Here is a 22,641-nt window from a genome sequence, read left to right on the forward strand (position 1 = left end):
GTGCCCACCTGTGGTTTAGAATTTCCGTCAGATCGTATAATCACTTAAGCCTGCGCATACCTTTGTAGTAGGTCCTCATTAAGTCTAGGTGATAACTCGTAAGCACGGTCTGGATATCTCTCCCTCACGTCAGATTGGTTTAGCTTTTTTTTTCTTTTAGCATCCTATGAAGAGTGTTCTGAAAGTTGTAATTATCACGTCGAGAAAAATATCTGCAACTATCAAACTTGATAATGGTGTTAGTCCTCTGCATACTAACACTTCAGTGTGATATATTACACCTAGCTGCCGGTGACCTGGCGGAAACCTTGATTGTAGAAGTCTGAATTTGGCTGTTCAGGAAACATTCCACCACGAAAACGAAATTCATGCCACACAATGGTATCTTAATCCGAGGAAAGAGGAAGGAGTTACTGAATGCCATGTCAGATGTAAAATGGGAGAGCAGCATGTGTGATTTCGTCCTCTGCAGAAACAGCTGGGACATTTTCGTGGAGAAAAACCACCCACCTGCACAGATATCCGCAGCACTTCCTCTTGATAACCGACCGTAACCTTGTCAGGAGATTTCGGTACTGTGCACTTCCAACAGTTTATCCCTCACGAGCGTGATAATGCGACGCACCACACCGTGGCATTAAAAACACTCTGCATCAACTTCCACGGTGATACCTAACCACTGTGTCGTACGATGGTGCATTGTTGCCGCACACTTCCACCAAATCAGCGTGGACTGTTGCAGCGTTGTTTCCACTCAAATTGAGAATACAAATTACCGAGGTATGCTCGACTTCCTCAATGGGCTGTAATTGTGTACCATGACTGCAGATATGTACCAGTAAACAAAAATTTAACTATATAACTTCAACGTACAGGGTGTCCATAATTGAAGTTTCAGTTTCAAAACGCTGTGAAAAGAGAACCACTCATCAGAATGACATCAAGTTTGAACAGCTTATTAATGTGCAGGGGGAAACGTCATGGAACGAAAATATTTAACAAAAATATTACCAATAGATGACGCTGAAGTGTCCTAACGTGCACTGATCAGCCAGAACATTATGAACACCGACCTACTATCGATATAAACCCGTCCAAGCGTTAGCAGCATCACCGGACAAGGAATGACTGCTAGTCAGACACAAGCATGGTGTATCTAGTATCAGTGAGTGTGACGTCCGTGTGTAGGATGGAGAAGGCGCGCGATCTATCTGAGTTTGACCAAGGGCAGATTGTAATGGCCCGGAGGCTCGGACGAGTATTTCGAAAACTGCACGACTTGTCGAATGTTCGAGGAGTACTGTAATGAGTGTCTTCAACACATGGCGAAACCAAGGTGAAACCACTTCCAGACGTCGCAGGTTGGGTGGCCACTGCCCGTTACGGATCCCGGGCGCCATAGGACGGGCACACTGCTAAAACAGGACAGACAGCGAACGGTAGTAGAGCTAAAATCAGACTTTAATGATGGGCAGAGTACATGTGTGTCTGAACACACAGTGCACTGAACACTCCTAACGATGCGCCTCTGCAGCCGTCGACCCATGCATGTGCCAATGTTAACACCACGACTTCGGCATTACGACTGAAATGAGCACGCGATCATTGGCACTGGACGTTGGTGCAGTGGCAGAGCCTTGCGTGGACAGATGAATCCCAATACCTCCTTCGTCATGCCGACGGGAGGGCGCGAATCCGTCGTCTTCTAGGGGAACAGCTCCTTGACACCTGCACTGTGGTACAGAGAGCAGCTGTAGGCGGCTCAGTTATGCTCTGGGGAACATTCACGTGGGTATCCATGTGTCGGTGCAGCCGTGCATGTCACCATGATGGCCAAAGAGTATCGTACACTGGTTGCAGACCATCTACTTATCTTCAACAACACGATAATGCGCCATGTCAGAAGGCAAGGAGTGTGATGGTGTGGTTCGAGAAACACAGTGGCGCGTTCCAACTGATGTGCTGACCCTCCTAACACTCTCCAGATCTGAACCCGATCGAGTACATCTGGGAGGTGACTGAATGTGGCATCAGAGCTCATCACCCCCCCCCCCCCCCCTGTGCATATGTGGTACCAACCCCTCCGGTGACATACCAAGGCTTTCATGCCACGACGAGTCGTCGCTGTTATCCGTGCCAGCGGTAGACATATCGGATATTAGGTAGGTGATCATAATGTTGTGGATGATCGGTGTAAATGGGATCGGCTACAAATGACAGATGAATCGCAATACGATGACTATGGTTTGAAATGCACAGTACACCATCCGTACTGTTCAGTGTGCGTGACTGCACAAGTTCGGCAGTCAACAGTTGTGGCGCTGCTAGTTAGGTGAACCCATCCCCCACGGCGAGATCATACCACATCGGATGGGCAAAATCGGTTTCTACTTGTCCTGGGACCAAAAACCGCACAAAAAGCTAAATGACATCGGTTTCTAACTGTCGTGAGAGTGGCGAAAGCTATGTGCAATACACTGTCTTCCGTTTTTTGCTCCAAGCTGAAATCGAGAAACTTACGTTCCACAACAGCTCGGAGTGTCTCGGAGGTCACGGCTAGAACGCATTGTGCAATGTGTGTCTTCATTTCAGCTATGTTCTTCATTGGAGCACTGAACACAACATCTTTCGGATGTCACACATATCTGACGACGTGGACGGCCCGGTAGTAGGGAAGTGAGGGCTGATAATTCTAGAATTTCCAAAGCGACTCTGCAGCAGCCGCTTCACTAGCTTTGCAATGTGCGAAAGAGCGCTGTCTTGAATAAAAGTGATCCTGCCGACAGATCCAGGCTGTTGAAGGTATGGAATGACGAAAAAGACTCTCCTGGCATTTACCAATGACGGCATAGGTAACAGGACCCCCAGAACTCATGTCAGCGAAAAAATAAGTCCTTACGATAAAGGATGTCGTCAACCCGCACCACACAATCACCTTTATAGAATGAAGTGGTACCGTTTCATGTGAGTGTGAATATTACGTTGCTCACACTCTGTAATTCTGAGCATTGACACGTCCGTGGGAATGGAAAAGGCCTTCATCTGTCCACAGAATCTTCCATGGCCGTTTATTGCCCACTTCCACGCGAGCTATAAATTCCCGAGCGAACGTGTCTCTTGCGACAGGTCAGCAGGAAGAAACTGCTGAACATGGCTGATTTTGTATGGGCAGCAATACAGGACGTTTCGTACGATTTTATGCACCGTGCTCTCAAGCATGTCCAACGTTTAGGAAGTTCCCCGTGCGGTGCATGTTTGCGCAACACCGCTCGATCCCTCCTGCAATGCTGTGGCCACATCAATTGCTTTTCTCTTTCTGCCACATTGCACTTCAAAAGAACCTGCCTTTTCGATTTTTGTAATAATTTTCCCCAGACCCTTAGCAGACATCAGACCAACACCCTTCAATGTCAGGAGTTCTGCAGGGCTACTGGCGCAAAGTCACAGTTCTGTCGGGCGTCTCGGAATCAAAATGAGGAACAGTCGTGTGCCGCAGGTCTGTTGGTGTGGATATTCTGAAGCGTGCAGCTCCTTCCCCTTGCGTCAATAATATGGTGTTCAAGTTTGAGGTCATTCTGAGGAATGGTTCTCTTTCTACAGGGTTTTGAAACTGTTAACTTTATGGACACACGGTACTTCTTTGGAACTACGCCTAGGACCCTTCTTTTACGGACCTTCTCAGTCAACTGTTCGTTCTCGTGGTTTTATTTTGAGAGTTCCTGAAATGCTTCCCAATTGATACTGTGTACGAGAGTTCCACATGTGATAGCTCTCGGCCAGGTGCCTCTGCCACTGCCGTGGAAAGAGCGACACAGAAGATCGCCAACGTTAGCATTTGTGTGAGCTGTCTGGTTGGATACGGCGGACGAGGTGGAGCAGAGTGAGTGAGTGAGTGAGGAGAGTGCGGCAGATGGCGCGCCCCCATCTGGCTGTGCCCTCGCCCCGCCGGCCCCCTGCCACTCATTCTCATAACGCGCGCGCACCCGCCACACCTAATCTGCCCGCCAGCCGAATTTCCCAGGACTCGCTTTAGGCCGCCCGCACGACGGTGGAGCGCTGCGGGCTGCCGACGCAGCAGGCGCTCTGCTCTGCGAGCAATACACCACCGTTGAGATCGCTGGCGTACGAATGGCAAATTTCCCAGGCTGCTGCCTTGTAAGTGTAAGGGGTCCGGCGATTGTTCCCATCCAACGTCGGCGAAGGAAAATATGGAGAGTATAGTCTGAAATGTACAAAGCTCTTGTTGCCTGAACGCCATGTGGGGCTGCGGCCATAAACCTTGCACTTACTTTGCTCCCTCGCAGTTCATCACCAAAGGAACTTACATCTGCCTGCATCGTGTCCTCTAATCTCGAAATCTTAGGGCTTTTTGACTGAAAAATAGCAATAATAACTGTGTGTGTGTGTGCGCGCGCGCGCGTGTGTGTGTGTGTGTGTGTGTGTGTGTGTGTGTGTGTGTTTGTTTGTGTCAAAGAGAGAGAGAGAGAGAGAGAATGTCTTTGTCGAGTATGCATTTCAAAAAGTATTGGCAGTTACTGGTTGCCCTTTGGAAAACGCTTACAGTCTCTTCGTGCTCTTTATGTATGTACTACACCGCACTACATCTTGCAGTAGCTGTTGCAGTTTCTGCACAGAATCTAGGCTAAAAGCACATCATCTGTCTGCTGTCAGTGGACCGGGAGGCTCTTAACTAGTGACTTATCTGGTCAGAGTAATATTTTAGAAGGTTCGAGAACGGAAGCAACTATATCGCAGTTACAGCACGAAGGTGTAAAACGAAAAAGTGGTATGTTGGAAGTTTGTGGGACTGAAGCGAGGGAGAGCAAGTGACAAGGAGAATGAGGCTGATTTTATTTCGTATGGATGTTATTCAGGTATATTGGTAGAAAATACTTATCTCTTCTATTCTCGGTAAACGTCTATACAATACATTTGTAATACAATATTAGAAAGTGATAATAAGGTGGTCCTTATCTTCTAGGAGCGTTTTACCATTGTCCTACATCTGCAACAATACTCCGCAAGTTACTATATCGCGTATTTTGGAGACTGCTTTGTGTATCATGTCATTTCCCCCTTTTCCATTACAGTAGAAATTGGTGCTAGGGAATGAGTGTTGGTAAACCTCCGTATCAACTTGAATTTCACCTTTGTGGTCTTTTCGCGAGATATATGTAGGACGAAGCAATGTGTTGATTACACAGGAACGTAAGCTGTCCTAACTTTAACAGTATACCACACCGTAGTGCAAAACGCTTCTCTTAGAATGTCTAACATCCCAGTCGGATGACCAATTCTGAGACGCATTACCACTAATCATCCGAACCCATAACGACAATTTCTTCTCTTCTTCGGAACTTCTCTTTGCCATCCGTCGATACTATCTAGGACTACGGCCTGCCGTCGGGTAGATTGTTCGCCCGGTGCCAGTCTTTCGATTTGACGCCACTTCGGCGACTTTCGCGTCGATGGGGATGAAATGATGATTAGGACAACGCAACATCCAGTACCTGAGCGGAGAAAATCTCCGACCCAGCCGGGAATCGAATCCGGGCCCTAAGGATAGAATTTCTGTCGGGCTGACCACTCAGCTACCGGGGGCGGACGTTAGTGCGCTGTTGACTATTGAACCAGCAACGCCAGGAAGTACAGAAAAACCCAAAATTTACTTATTGTGCATATAATTATAGCAGGAAAAATATTTGATTAAATATGTAAGTGATTTGTGGTAAAGAGTGTGTCAAATTTAGTGCACAGAGCTGTCAGCTCTGGCAGCAACATTAGCCCAGCTGGCATCGAGTCAAAAGGTTGGATAATAGATGCAGTACCTCATCCCATGCTTCTTCAAGTTTCTACCGTACGTCATACGATGTATGCGAGTCATGAAGTGGGAGTCTCTACGCCATCTATGCGTACATGTTTTCAGTGGGTGACATATCAGAACGTGCTGATCGGTGCAACTGTCAAACTCCCTCTGTATTTAGGCAGGTGAGGTCGGCACGGGCAACATGCGATCTTGCGTTCTCTTCTCGAAGATAACACCACGAGAACGTCCGTAATGTAACGGCCCTTGTCAGAATTCCTGGCTATGCGATTCTTAGGTGATCGCGTTGTATAGCGAATGCCAACTCACAAAATCACACCACTTCCTGGGCCTGGTTGCCGATGAGGAATGCAAAGCCCGGTCTTCTTAGAGCCTCCACTCATGGAATCTTCCGTCGTTATGTCGTACGTAGAACCATTACTAATCTGAAAAGATGATACGGTACGACTCCTATGTCCAATGTTGTCGTCAGGAACTCTACTGCCGGCGCCTTGTTGGCGCGTCAAGGAAATTCGTAACAATGATGGCCGTGATGAGATGCACTGTCGGTATGCATGTTTGGCTTGCCACAAACAAATATATTTCTTGACGACTCAAAGTACGTGATGTGATTGTACAGTCCTTCACGATCGAGCGAACAATATGTCTATCCTCTCGGGCACTATTTGAGTCAGGCCGTTGAGGTCGCTCATGGCGCGGATACGTCCATCGGTTAAATATTCGTATGACGGTCGGGGTTTCCCAACCAGCGCAAGCAGCAGTATTGCGGAACCATAAACCGCTGGCTTGACATGTTACGGTCTTGGCGCTGTTAAATTCCGACACATAAGACGTTTCTCCTTACTGGAGGCATAACTTGTATTTATGACAAATAACACACATTCAAAAAATGCAAATCTGAATGCAAAACCCGCTGCGTAGTCTTTCGTTATACTCAGAATGTAGATAACGTTACTCCTATATGTTTCGTGAAGTTCCACTGGGCTGCTAATCATTTGCGTTTTCAAACATGTATGGGGGTGTGCTGAAAAGTAATGCTTGCCAATATTTTATGTGAAAAGTCATAAACTTTTTAAATAAAACAAAATTTATTAACACGCCACATGCTTATTCCTCATGTCCACATACTTATTTCTCAGCATAGTCACCCTGGCGATGAATATATGTCTCCCAACGAGAGATTAGTTTGTTGTTACCGTCACTGAAGAATGTTTGGCTTTGTTGACTGTAGTGTACGTAAACTGGGATACATGAAAGACGGTAATTTTTTAAATGTTTGTCTCACTCTTTCTCATGATTTATGGGAAGATAGACCTAATCGGTATAGAATCAATGTGCTTCGATCGCCTTCCGTCTTGTCCCGGTCCGCGCGGCTTCCGCCGTCGGTGGTTAGAGTCTTCCCTCGGACATGGGTGTGTGTGTCGTTCTTAGTGTAAGTTAGTTTGACTTAGACTAAGTAGTGTGTAAGCTTAGGGACCGATGACCTCTGCAGTTTGGTCCCATAAGACCTTACCACAAATTTCCAAAAAAAATTTTCGGTCGCCTACATAGTAGAAGGTGCTATGGAGATGCACCGTCTTTTGTGTGAAGGGAAAAAGTGTAAACGTTATCAAAAAATATTCAATACAGTGTTCGTGACAAGTGTGGAGTGGGGTTTCATTTAGCAGGATTTAGCAGGAGGATAAATCTACATTCATTACGATTCCTTCTGCCGGCCGGTGTGGCCGAGCGGCTCTAGGCGCTTCAGTCAGGAACCGCGCGACCGCTGCGGTCGCAGGTTCGAATCCTGCCTCGGGCATGGATGTGTGTGATGTCCTTAGGTTAGTTAGGTTTAAGTAGTTCTAAGTTCTAGGGGACTGATGACCTCAGTCCCCTCAGTCCCATAGTGCTCAGTCATTCGAACAATTTAGAACGATTCCTTCTACAAAAATATTATATTACTAAGACGATGCCTTATCGACGCGACACGGTCAGAAGAAACTTATTTATGTAGTAAGAGGAAGGTAGCAGAAGAAGATTCCGCAGCTGCTGTTGTCGAGAAGAAACGAGGTAAAGTGATAACTTTCGCGGACATTACTTTATAAGACATTAATGAGAATTGCTAGTGTTGCAGGTGAACGTAACAGTAGCAGCTGTTCGTAACAATAGCGGCTGTTCATAACAATAGTAGCCGTGCGCACTAACAATAGCAGCAAAGACTTATCATTATTTATACAAAATTGTAAAAATAACTAAATCACTCGTCCCCATTTGGTGACGGACCACAACCTCTGCTCGCGCTGCTTCATCACCATCAAAGAGGAGTCCTCGAAGGTGTTCTTTAAGTTTTGGTAACAGATGAAACTCCAATGGGGCCAAACCAGGACCGTATGGAAGAAGATCGAAGTCAGCGAATCCCAAGCGTCGGACTATTGCGGATGTTGCAGCGCTCTTGTGTGGTCTGCAATTATCACGAAGTAGGATGGGAAGCCCCATGTGTGGGCGAACTCTTCGAATTCGTGCTTTCAGTTTTATGAGCGCCCCTTGAATATTGCAGCACACTGTGAACATGACTTTGCCTACTGACAGCGTGATCTTGAACTTTCTTGCCATCCTTGATTCTTTTTGGTGCAACTCCATTGATGTTCTCTTGTTTTCGCACAGTGTTGTTAAGGAACCCATCACCCTTAAGCTTGACGCCCTGTATTACGTCAGGAGTGAGCATTCGATGACCCACCACGCACACAGTTTTCTGTATCTCAGTTCCTGCAATGACGGCCTGTACCCACTCTCATGGTATGCTACACTTGTCTGGGAGCTGTCTCTGCGTTGTCCAACGGTGTTATCTGATGAGTTCATCAACCCGAGTCCGATGAGTCTCGTCGACTGTCACACGCGGTCCTCCACTCCGAGTTCCGTCACACTCGTTGAGGTTAGCATCACCGTTTCCTTCATTACGAGCACCCACAACCCAACGTTGCACATTACTGATGTCTATACAATAATCACCGTACACAGCTTTCTCTTTCCTATGAATTTCAATTGGAGGCACGTTTCCAGCGGTTACAAACCGAATTATAGCACTCTGTTTCTCACGCACCGACGTCGTTACGTTACACACAGCCATGTTACACACTACAACTCGGAGCTCTCCGACGGCAGAGAGTTCCAATTTGCGTCAGCGAAGCGAGAAAGTCGAGCGACTAATATGCATGACATGTAATACCTCAGCCAGTATTGAAAAGAGAATAAAATATTTCGGAGGTATTACTTTTCAGCACGCCGTCAAATACACTTCGTGTCAGTTTGACGTTTGCTGCGTGCCGCCGTCTTCACGGTGTTGAAATTTTAACGTCCAGCAGTGTACAGCAGTGTGAGGACTGCAGGCGATTAAGCAGTGTGCAGGAAGGAGGCGCTGGTAGCGTGCGCACGCAGCCTCACCGTGCAGTGTTTGCTGTGAGCATTAGCGCCTGCTGCCTGCTGCCTGCTGCCTGGCGCCGGACGGCCCGCGCTCTGCTGATGGCCGCTCGGGCCTGCACTCTACTGTGCCCGGCCAGAGCGTGACTGCGGACCGCCCTCTGTTTGCACACGGGGCGGGCGAGCCGGCCGGTCTGGCTCCGGACGCCTGTGGGGAGAGGCCGCCGTTTCTCTCGGAAATTACGCTCGCCTCAACAACAAGCCTGCAGGGGAAGCAGGCTCTGACCAGGGAACAAGATTGTAGCTGCATCGCTACTTGTCATGTTGACTGCGGCACTACCGTAACATTCGACAATCTCTACATACTTACACTACTGGCCATTAAAATTGCTACACCACGAAGATGATAAGCTACAAACGCGAAATTTGACCGACAGGATTAAGATGCTGTGATTTGTAAATGATTAGCTTTTCAGAGCATTCACACAAGGTTGGCGCCGGTGGCGACACCTACAACGTGCTGACATGAGGAAAGTTTCCAACCGATTTCTCATACACAAACAGCAGTTGACCGGCGTTGCCTGGTGAAACGTTATTAGGATGTCTCGTATAAGGAGGAGAAATGCGTAACATCACGTTCCCGGCTTAGATAAAGGTCGCATTGTAGCCTATCGCGGTTGCGGTTTATCTTATCGCGACATTGCTGCTCGCGTTGGTCGACATCCACTGCCTGTTATCAGAATATGGGATCGGTAGGTTCAGGAGGGTAATACGGAACGCCGTGCTGGATCCCAACGTCCTCGTATCACTAGCAATCGAGATGACAGGCATCTTATCCGCACGGCTGTAACGGATCGTGCAGCCAATCTCGACCCCGGAGTCAACAGATGGGGACGTTTGCAAGACAAGAACCATATCCACGAACAGTTCCACGACGTTTGCAGCAGCATGGAGTAGCAGCTCGGAGACCATGGCTGCGGTCACCCTTGACGCTGCATCACAGACAGGAGCGCCTGCGATTGTGTACTCAACTACGAGCCTGGGTGCACGAATGGCAAAACGTCATTTTTTTCGGATGAATCCAGGTTCTGTTTACAGCATCATGGTGGTCGCATCCGTATTTGGCGATATGGCGGTGAATGCACATTGGAAGCGTGTATTCGTCATCGCCATACTGGCGTATCACCCGGCGTGATGGTATAGTCTGCCATTGGTTACACGTCTCGGTCACCTCTTGTTCGCATTGACGGCACTTTGAACAGTGGACGTTACATTTCAGATGTGTTACGACCGGTCGCTCTACTCTTCATTCGATCCCTGCGAAACCCTACATTTCAGCAGGATAATGCACGACCGCATGTTGCAGGTCCTGTACGGGTCTTTCTGGCTACAGAAAATGTTTGACTGTTGCCCTGGCCAGCACATTCTCCAGATCTCTCACCAACTGAAAACGTCTGGTCAATGGTGGCCGAGCAACTGGTTCGTCACAGTACGCCAGTCACTACTCTTGATGAACTGTGGTGTGGTGTTCAAGCTGCATGGGCAGCTGTAGCTGTACTCGCCATCCAAGCTCCGTTTGACTCAATGCCCAGGCGTATCAAGGCCGTTATTACGGCCAGAGGTGGTTGTTCTGGGTACTGATTTCTCAGGATATATGCACCCAAATTGCGTGAAAATTTAATCACATGTTACTTTTAGTATAATATATTTGTCCGATGAATACCCGTTTATCATCTGCATTTCTTCTTGGTGAAGCAATTTTAATGGCTAGTAGTGTATTGATGGCAGTGAATAAGAGTTTCTCTCTGTGTGTTACATTCGCAATGGCCATTGCTCAACATGGATGTTAATCTCATGTTACAAAAATACGCACACGAAGTATACCAGTCACCCATTTAAAAAGGCACTACGTCGTTTTGTAACGCTATAGTGTAAGATTGGTACGAGGCTTTTATCTGACCCTGCGTAGGTGCTAAGCCACTGCAGCGAAGTGATATGTAGGTGCAAGTCGGTTATACGGAATCAGGGCAGCAAGATGTTTCGACATGGAGACCTGACAGAAAGGCACAATCGAGCCGTCATGTTCGGACCTGCCGATGACTACACCGTTACTGAAACTGCTTGTTGTATTAGCGCGGACTGTCCAACGTGCATACAAGCTACGGTGTACCACCCGCAGCCACGTAAGTCAGTGTAAAAACATTGAACGTCAACAGAAAATAACCAACAGGGATCGGAGACAAGTGTCATGCCTTGAGAGTGTCTATCGGCTTCAAACCCGACAGATCTTGGTACTGACGGTGAAATTTAGGCCCGTATCAAACAGTTTCTAAGCGAACATTGTGAAGGGAACTACACAAAAAGGACATCTGGAGTCAGGTACTTAGTAAAAGGCCTCTGATCGCTGTGACACATACGTCTGCAAGTCTTCAATGGGACAAATACGCAAAATACCGACAATAGCTGAATGGATACTTGTCATGTGCCCCAAAAATTCTGTAGCCTCTTTTCAAATAATGCAAGGCGTCGAATGCTCCGATGAGTGCACGTCTTCTAACCCACAGAGCGCGGAGGCTGTAGTTCATGCCGGAGATGGTTTTGTGATATTTATGGGTGTGTTTCCCGTACCAAAACACGCGCCGAGACACTGAGATTTCCGGGACCATGAACCTAGATGTTTATGTCGACACTCTCTGTGATCAAGTACTGCCCTTTCTTCCTCGTCTTCACGGTGAGTGTATTGTGGATATTCCTGTCTTCCATGGTGAAGAATAACAGCTGTTTTCACACCGCTGCACTACTCTGACCACTATTCAGGTACCCTGTCTCATTACGTCTGACGCCGAAAAGGCGCAGTGACTTGGGTGCATTTCCGTTTTCCCATGGGAAATGTCTCGGGCTATTTGGAACTGCGGATGAAATGCAGCTATCAAAATTCCCACAATACATGTTAGCTCTACGGGATCTAATCATCGAGTGGCTTCAGCTGGAAATGGCCCACCTGCAGTAACTTTAGGACGCCCTTTCTGGCTGAACTGAGGCTATTATAAACGGTTCCGTTGGACCGTTGGGCCTTCATGGTCTGTTCCAGCGGAGTTTAGTTTAGTTTTAGTTTTTATGAACGCTAGCGGTGCTGTTATTTGGAATTAACTATCTCCTCGAGGGGGAAGGGATGTGATTTTTTTCCAGTGTGCTTAGCGACTATTGTCTAATTCAGGTTTAGCAGAAAAGACCGTGACTGGACTCGCATTCGGGAGGACGACGGTTCAACCCCGCGTCCGACCATCCTGATTTAGGTTTACCGTCATTGTCCCTAAATCGCTGTAGGCAAATGCCGGGATGGTTCCTTTGAAAGGGCATGGCCGACTTCCTTCCCCGTCCTTCCCTAATCCGATGAGACCGATGACCTCGCTGTCTGGTCTCCTCCCTCCAAACAACCCAACCCAACCAGAAACAACCCTTCTCTTGCCAAAACGGTATTCTGTATTTAATGGAAATACTGAAATCATGATACTCATTGAGATATAGTTCCAATTTTAGATTTTCCATACATATATTATAGTCCCTCAGGCTACAAGACCACTGAGACGCGTTTCCATTTGATTAATTTTTGCAAGCAACGTAATGCAGATATTCGTACGAGGATAGCCCAAGGCGCGTGTCTTGTTACAAGAGCTTCATCCAGGCTCCATGCCAAGAACACTTTCGTAAACAGTGCTAAAATCGTTGTGCATTAACGCGTGTTGAGAGTAGTGAACATGTTGTCGTACTGTGAGAGAGAGGTTCTTGGTGCCGGTAGTACTATAATATCCGAGTTACAAAACGTGGGCAAGTAATCGCCGAATATTCCAGAATGATGAGGCATTGGACCTAAATCTGAAAGAAAATTGTGAAATGATCAACACAATAACAGTTCGTGGTTAACTAATGGTTGCTGATGCTACCATTCACCACTTTCTCCGCCACGGGCAACGCGATAGTTTGCAGAGCACAAATTTAATTTACATGTATGAATGCTAATGCAGTTGTAATTGCTGTCAACATTTACGTGACATGACAAACGTCATGGGATACCAATATGTACATACATAGATGCCAGTAGGATCGCGTACACAGGCATAAAAGCGCGGTGCATTGGCGGAGCTGTCATTTGTACTTAGATAATTCATGTGAAAAGGTTTCCTGCACGACGGGAATTAAGAGAGTTTGAACGCGGAATGGTAACTGGTACTAGATGCATGGGACATTCCATTTCGGAAATCGTTGAGGAATTCAGTACGCTCGCCGTTGTGGCCGAACGGTTATAGGCGCTTCTGTCCGGAACCGCGCTGCTGCTACAGTCACAGGTTCGAATCCTGCCTCGGGCATGGATGTGTGTGATGTCCTTAGGTTAGTTAGGTTTAAGTAGTTCTAAGTCTAGGAGACTGATGATCTCAGATGTTAAGCCCCATAGTGCTTAGAGCCATTTGAACCATTTTTTTAATTCAGTATTCTGAGATACACAGTGTGGAGAATGTGCCGAGTATACTAAATTTCAAGCATCACCTCCCATCATGGGCATCGCAGTGGCTGACGACCTTCGCTTAACGAGCGAGAGCACCGGCGTTTGCATAGAGTTGTCAGTGCTAATAGACAAACAACACTACGAGAAGTAACCGCAGAAATCAATGTAGGAGGTACGACTAACGTATCCGTTATAACAGTGCGGCTAAATTTGGCGTTGCTGGACTATGGCAGCAAACGACATCGCCTGCAGTGCTTCTCCTGGGCTCGTGACCATATCGCTTTCACACTAGATTACTGGAAAACCGTTGTTAACTGTGGGGCAGACCCACGAAGCCATGGATCCAAGTTGTCAGTAAGGTACTAGGCAAGCTGGTGGTAGCCCCATCATAGTGTGAGGTGTGTCTACACGCAATGGACTGGGTTCTCTGGTCCAACTGAACCGATCATTAACCTTAAATGGTTATGTTTGGCTGGTCCATCAGTAAGCATTCATGGACTTCATGTTCCCAAAAAAAAACACGGAATTTTTGAGGATGACAATGCGCCATGTCACTGGGCCAAAATAGTTCGCATTCGTTTTGAAGAACATTTTTCTTGCACCAGCAAACTTTCGCAATTATGGATGGCAGTAAAGGCAGCATGGCACAATATTTCCGCATGGAACGTCCAACGACTTGTTGAGTCCAAGCCACGTGGAGTTGCTGCAACACGCGGGAAAAGGTCTGACACGATATGAAGAGGTAACCTATAACTTTTGTCTCCCCAATGTACATTGCCTTCATGACGAACTCCGCAAATAGTTAGGTATTCACAATGGAACAGGTTACAGTATGAGCATATATTCTTTTCTGGGTGGGCTCTCACTAATTATTTTTGGTCCTCACCAAATTCATTGATGACCATTAGTCAATGCAGTTTCATACATGATCATCTCGTTTTCTCCTTAACCGATAGCTGCTAAGGATGCAAGCCAGCAAGCAAGCTAGCAAGGAAAGAAGGTAGACAGTAAATTTTGATCAATATAGATGTCATTAGAGGTACTGACTAGTCGAACAAATCACCATGTAACTGAGACTTCTCGTTACATAGATAGCGCCAGGGTTCGAGCATAGTCCTTCAGGATGTATCGGTATTCTCTTCTTCTCCCTCCCTCGCTTTTATAGACAAATTTTAAAAAAGTGGGATGAAGAGACTGGAGCCGATGGAGAGTAGCTAGTCATTTCCCCATGTTTCTTTCTTCGAAGATTATCTGCTAGTTACCTTGTTTACACATCTAACAAGGTGGTACGGTGGTTATCACAATGATTATGAACGAGTGGAGTTCAAATCGCCACCCGAACGTAATAATTTAGGCTTTCTATCGCCACTTAAGGTGAATGCTGGAATATTGTTAAGTCTATAACTTTGCTTCCGGCGTTTTGCAGTAGATGGTAGTAGCGGCAACTAATTGTGCAGGTGGTAGGTCTGAAGTGTCATGCAATGAGCATAGGTATTTGTAAATATAGCGCCATCAAAATATTAGTCGATTTGTGATTGCGTCATTTATTCTCGACTGAATATGTCAACTTACGAGCCCAATTCTTGTCATTTCCGGGAAGTTTTAGTTTTCTGCTTTAGTATGAAGAAATTTGCGGCTCAGGCAAATAAAATTCTGGGTAAGACCTATGTTCAGGCAACTATTTGTGGAAGAACGTGCAGAGAATGGTTTCAGTGCTACGAGGACGATGATCTTGACTTCGAAGATCAGCATGTTGGTTGAAGAGAGGAGGTTTTCGAAACTACTGAAACCGACGGAAACAGTGACAGGAGCTCGTTATCGGAAGCAGGTAATGCGTTGAAGACGAGCGCTGAGAGACAAATGGCCAGAATAGAGCGATATACATGGAAAGGTGATCTTGCAGCATGACAATGCTTGACCCCATGTCGCATGTGTTTTTCACGATAAAGCCTCAAACTTGGAGAAAAATTTCGGAAACAAGGCTTTGGAGGTAATACTTTCAAAAAGGATATTGCCGAGTGACATCCCCCCCCCCTCCTCGAATTTATACTTAATGTTAATGAAATGACGTCTGTTGGATGTTAAACCTTCATTTCTTTCCCTCCTTTTTTCAAAAATTCATCCTTGTCATGTAAGATGTTTCAAAATTTTATTTCCGGATCAAATTCTTAATCAGATGCTGAACTTGAGAGTCGGAATTGTTGGTTACGTGTTCCTATTAGTGAAAACAGAAATGAAAAGCGTTGGTTGTTCGGGACAGTAATCATAAACATAGTTGTTATACAACAGTTGTAGATAGTCTGTATATTTGACCCGTGAACTGTGATTCAAAAATTTTGTCGAGGAGTTTTCAAAAGAAAACTTAGCGTCAAGCGCAGTGCTTGTATGAAAATGGTATCAAGCAATTACGCTGCAACACGTAAACTTAACGGTTCGCGTACAAAGCTCTCAAGAATGCTGCTAGGGAAGCGACCTGCAAATAGAAGTTGCGCCGATAGTACTTGCAGATATGCTTTGTCAACGCCGTTTCTCCTATCTGCACGCAGAAAGGAATTTAATAAGCTCTTGCACTTTCCAGAGCGCTGGCTATTTTGTGCTTCTCGCTCGATGACCAAAATAAGAGGCTGTTGCCGTTTCCCGCGGGTGCAACTAACAAAGCCGGCACTTGTGCCGAGGCGCGCACGGCGACGGCGACGGAGCTGCAGCGACCAATGAGCGCCGAACTACACGAGTGGCCTGGGGTGTGGGGCGGGGCGCGACCATTCGCAACGCGTGCTCGCCGCTACTGTTTCCTCTGGTTGCCGCGGCGCGGCGCCGCCTGCAGTGTCAACAGCGCGTGTTTACACTCGTGTATTTACTTGCCGGCGGCGGGTCGAGAGCGCCCTGCTGAGCGAGTTCAGTGCCTCGGGATGGATCCGCACGCACCATCCCAGTGGTAGTGGCGGGAGGGGAGGCGACGTGCTTGCCGTACTCTGCTTATCCCGCTTCGTCATGACCGAGAGAAGTAGCACTATGGTTGGGACACTGGACGGGTAGTAAGGAAAAGTAGTGTTTAAATTTTTGTGTGAGTATTCGTGGAGTAGAAGTGATGAAGCATTACACTGTGGTGACAAAAGACATGGGATAGCTGTATGCATATATACAGATGGTGTTTTATCGCGTGCACAAGGTATAAAAGGGCAGTGCATAGACGGAGCTGTTGTTTGTATACCGGTGTTTAATGTGAAAAGGTCCGACGTGAGTATAGTCGTTCCACAGGAATTAACAGACATTAAACGAGGAATAGTAGTTGGTGCTACACGCATGGGACATTCAATTTCGGGAATCGTTGTTGTTGTTGTGGTCTTCAGTCCTGAGACTGGTTGGCTGCAGCTCTCCATGCAACCCTATCCTGTGCAAGCTTCTTCACCTCACAGTACTTACTGCAACCTACATCCTTCTGAATCTGCTCAGTGTATTCATCTCTTGGTCTCCCTCTCCGATTTTTACCCACCACGCTGCCTTCCAATGCTAAATTTGTGATCCCCTGATGCCTCAGAACATTGCGTGTCCAACCAACACAGAGTCTCCAGTAAGAAAATCATGTCCACACACTCCCCTATCCATTCTTCCGGAGGACGTCGGTTCAATCCCGCGTCCGGCCATCCTGATTTAGGTTTTCCGTGATTTCCGTAAATCGCTCCAGGCAAATGCCGGGATGGTTCCTTTGAAATGGCACGGCCGACTTCCTTCCACAACCTTCCCTAATTCAATGAGACCGATGACCTCGCTGTCTGGTCTCCTCCTCCAAACAAATCACCCAACCCCCTTATCCACTCGATAACTGCTAGTCCATCCAACCACAGAATCTCTTGCCGATGGCGCAGAGCGCTGTCAGCGATATTAACACAGTCTGTAGAGCTGCCAACATACAAACAGGCTACTTACACAGGGACAATCCTACGGTCAAAGTTCCCGCGTACCAAATGAATTATAATAATTGCCAGACTTTTGGCATCCACGAATACTAATACAGACAAAAAGAGTTGTGGGTTTGTATAAAGCAATATCGGATGCAGAACTCGTTTCTCATACCCGTACAGACCTCAGATTTCCACCCCTGTTAGACCGAAGTTGTATGAGCTGCTATGCATGATGATTTCTCCGTCACGACCGAGCGAAATGTGGCTTTGGTTGAGAGGATTAACTCGTACTCAGAGATTTAGATGCTCCTTAAATCGCCAGAGGCAAAAACCGGAACGATTTTCCCATCTTTGACCTATATGGCTGGCAGTTTTATCTTCAACAGAGAAATATTAGCTTCCCCTGCCCTATGGATTCCTGTGGTAGTCGCTGGCGCTGGGTTTCGAACGCCAGACGCCCGCAGCGGTCACAGCGTGGACGGCGCACGGCCGTCTAATGAAATGCTGCCACTCACAACAAAGCCACCCTGCTAATCACTAACGGCGCTCAAAGGGGACATGCCGCTCTCGCCAGATTACCGTCAATTTGCTTTGAAATGATTTACGCACGGCTGTCACGATACCCCATTATGAGCCGCGTGATAGCTCGAGTGTGAATATTAAATGCGCCGGTATTGTGTACGCTCTGCCGCGGTGAGACAATGGCACTTCCTGTTGCTCCTGAAGAATTACTGCCCAGTTACGGATTAAAGCTCTCATTCGATCTACTGCAGTTTTCTCGCCACTGGGGCAACACGACGTTCAGACAATAGCGCGAGCTAGCCGTGCCCTCAACCGGGAAATGCTGGCTAAACGTGCTTTGGTGGACGTACCGAACGTCCAGCCTATTTTCCCAAACAGTTCTCCATGTCGATTACCTCCTTTATCTTTCGTCATTTCTTTCCTGCCTACAAGGCCGGAGGAGATGTCTAACAATCGTTCTGTTGTCAAAATCAGTCTCCCAGCTAATTACACTTAATGATTTGGTACAGTGACCAACAGACCGGTTCGGAAGGGATGCGGTTCAAGTCTCCGTACGATCATCTGAGTTTTCCTAAATCGCATAAGGCGTATGCTGGGATCGTGCTGGTCCGTTCCGAGTTTATCATTTCTCCATAATGAGCTCAGGAGTGTCATACTGCAACTTTCATATCTTTGGTATTCAATGCTAGACTTCGGATGCAGAACGAAAAGGAGTGATATTTGGATGGTGCGTTCCTCCTGCGCGATGCTGAAGCGAGTGTCGAATGAAAGAACGGGAGTGGATAAAATCGATTCCAAGTACCGGGAAGTTATAAATGAAGTGCAGCCGTTCACAGACGTCCAGTGTGGGCTTTAATTATCGTATATCAGCGAAACTTGGTAGATATGCTAATGCTTTAATGCGGAACCGATTTACGCCGTACAACAAATTAGTTCCAGTTGTGGCCACCAGGTGCAAATCAGGTGATGTACATTGTTTGTATAATGGTATGGCATCCACGCTGTCATTTGACAAGCCATAAAGTGAGTAAACCGTGGGGCTATCGAGAAGAAAGATCGTGCGCTGTTACTGAAACTTTTTTTTTTCAATGGTAGCAATTGCAGTCCTGTATCGAGAGAATGTCGCCGACTGAAAGGTCCGAAAAGAGGCCTGATTTCATTAAATGGTGTAAAGAAAATGATAATGAAATTCGAGAACACTGGTGAGCTTGGCTTGGTTCGTCTCCTGGAAGAGACAGGCTTCCTATCCCGGTGGAAGTTATTGACGAGGTTACTGTTACTGTAACTGACCACGCAGCACGTGCCCCTACTAGTGCTAGTCCACATGCAATGTCACCAGAGTTGTCCTTACCACGGCGGACAATACGAAAACTTTTGCGCTCTGTCTTGCATAGCTATCCGTACAAGATCCACACGGTGCAGTAACTGAAGCCTCACGATCCGCAGAATCGTTCAGAATTGGCTCTTCCGTTTCTGGCACGGTTCGACATCGATGACATGCGCCCGAGCAGTATTCTTTGGAGTGACGAGGTACGTCTTACGCAACAGGGACAGCGAATACACAGAACTCCCGAATTTTGGGCGCTGTTAAACCGCGTGTTGTGCACGAAGAGCTATTCCACTAGCTGTACGAGTGTGTGACAGTGTGGTGTGGATTCACAAGCACTCTTATTCTCGCTCCGTTCTTCTTTGAAGAGGGCCTATCAGGTGTACCGTGATGTCTGCACGTCATCAAGACCTCCTTGTACAGTATGTGATTCCTGCTTTGGAACAGCGCATCTATGTGCAAACGATTGTTTTCAAGTGAGATGGGACAACATATCATTTCGCTCGCCCATTGAAAGATCTGCTTAATTGCAACCTTCCACGAACGTGTAATCTTCAGAGGTTTACCAGTTGCATGGCCTGCAAGATCATCTGATCCGAACCCATGTGGTTTTCGACTCTGGGGATGTCTAAAAGAACGCATGTACCAGGGATACATTCAGTCTCTACTTGATCTGAAGGCCAAACACGTTGCTCAGGTTCCACCGTAACTGCTGCGAGCAACTGTTGATCACGTCGTCTTACCGATGCAGCAACTCGTCGACGTCTCCGTTCCTCATGTTGTACAAATTACGTAAGCAGCCGTTAATAGCGATATCAACATTATGCCTTTCTCATTTGTTTGACCTGTTATGCACATGTTCTGTTCCTAATCCTTTACATATCGAGGCATTTCCATACGTCATTCTTCTATTCAAAGCGGCAGATTTGCACGGGGCGGCCAGAATTGGAAATAATTTTTTTTCCAGTGTAAATCGGTTCCGCATTAACGCATTAGAGTATGTACCAAATTTCGCTGCCATACGTTACATGCAGCCCACACTGTACCTGTGTGAGTAGTTGCACTTCAGTTATAACCACCCGGCAGCACAAGGAAACGTTGTGCTTAAGATACCAATCAGACGGAAAGATCACCATCTGCAGTGGCTTAGACTTTGTAAGAAACTGCGGCAAGTCTGTAATTTAAATCTGGACTTTGAGGTAGCAGATGTATTTCGCCACTGCGGAATAATAACAAAAGTAGAGCAGATTTAATGAAACCACCGGCAGATTGTTCAACTGTATTCAATTAACTCGGTACGACGGGGGTGTATTAATAAATCTCTGTGATTCGTTTATAATCTCCAAATCACATCAGGCAGGCTGCAGACAGCGTTGTGGGAATATTTCTGATGATGCGTGGACGCACGCGATGCATGTCTTGGGCCTACGCCTCGGATCGATCGCTACCCAGCTAAGGAACACACTCAGACGCGTCTGGTTATCTGACGCCTTCGTACCCCGTTGGGAGCCCATAATTCACTGCAGAAACATGTAGTAAAATGTCCTTCCAACCCTCTGTACAATACTGGTGGTTTACGGTAATATTTTTGCATCACCTATTGATCAATAAAGAGCACTTCTGGTCTTCCGGCATATGTCACTCTTCAGAATCATACAGTAATCAAAATTTCGAAATCTCCTCTGTACCAATCTACCTACAAAAGTAAGAGCTGAATTAGAATAGTCACTTTTTGTCCTATGACGATAGCTTCTGACTGTGGCGTGGCATACAGGTGGCTCAAAGGAGTTGGTAATCGCCGACGATTCGAAAGTCGCCCATTACCGTCATATTCGTAGAATACTCATTGAACAGCTAGTACACAGTTTGGCGGTGATAGGAAAGATTATATAGTGTTGCTGAACAAGTCTCTGGCGGTGTACCGCAAGCAAATAAATGAGTGGGTGTTATTTGCCGGAATGGCCTTCTACCGTTAATCTTTGAGACACAGAGGCAAAAGTAACAGGAGAGTAGAACATTATTCCATATATTTACCATCTGAATGTATTACTATCGTCGTCAGTCGTAAGTAGTTCGAAAGGGAATCTAAAGTGGTCTCGGAAACGTGATGGTTGTTGTAACCTCTAGCGAGGTAATGCGCTCTTGTTGTCTAACATTGAATAGGCCTGTAATCTATAGTCTGACCATATGAAGAATATGCCTGCGCTTTCTTGTGATTAGGTGGGAAGGAGATAATGAGCTATAGGTATACCAACGATAATGAAAGATGAAAAACTACATGTACATTCAGTATTTTGTAGTGTGGATTGTTCTCCTCTTCGTATATTAAAAACCAAATACGACGTCGTCCTTGGAGACACACGTTTGTCTTGGTCCGTCTAGACTGCTCTGTGGCCTGTGTATCATCTGTTACAATGCGGACGAACCCACGTCAAACGCCGTAGCCTTATAGCAGTTGACCCTACTACGTCGGCGACGGTTGCGGTTTTAAGGTTCAAATGGTTCAAATGGCTCTGAGCACTATGGGACTCAACTGCTGTGGTCATAAGTCCCCTAGAACTTAGAACTACTTAAACCTAACTAACCTAAGGACAGCACACAACACCCAGCCATCACGAGGCAGAGAAGATCCCTGACCCCGCCGGGAATCGAACCCGGGAACCCGGGCGTGGGAAGCGAGAACGCTACCGCACGCGGTTTTAAGGCACAACGATAAACCGAACAGCCAAATGTGTCAGCCTATAATTAGGAACGGCCGTACTTCGTACACAGTAATCACTTAATATAAAATAATGTTTCTTCATGATCTAGTGTGCAGAAACATGACGGTCGGGTTGTGGCTATTGACAATATAAGTCAGCATACCGCACTTCTGCTCTTGGAGACAGCTGCCGACATTACTAAAACAACAGTGAGCGGCTCGAATTCGTGGTTCGATAGCTGCCATAAAGCTTTCATTGCAGTCGAAACGAAATGAATATATTGACGCGTTGCTGCAGCCAGAATGTCGGATAAAGCTGCGAAATGACTGGAGACAATGAAGAGAAAACAGTTTCCACTTCTCCCCCTCATTGTTCTGTTTCCATGCGAAACCCTTTTTGCTCCCTTTCTGCGTTCTGCAGCAGCGGTATTTCAGTTGTGGCGCCAGCACATTCGCTGGGTGGGT

The sequence above is a fragment of the Schistocerca cancellata genome, chromosome 1 (genome assembly GCF_023864275.1).
Source record: "Schistocerca cancellata isolate TAMUIC-IGC-003103 chromosome 1, iqSchCanc2.1, whole genome shotgun sequence".
NCBI classification, from domain to species: Eukaryota; Metazoa; Arthropoda; class Insecta; order Orthoptera; family Acrididae; genus Schistocerca; species Schistocerca cancellata.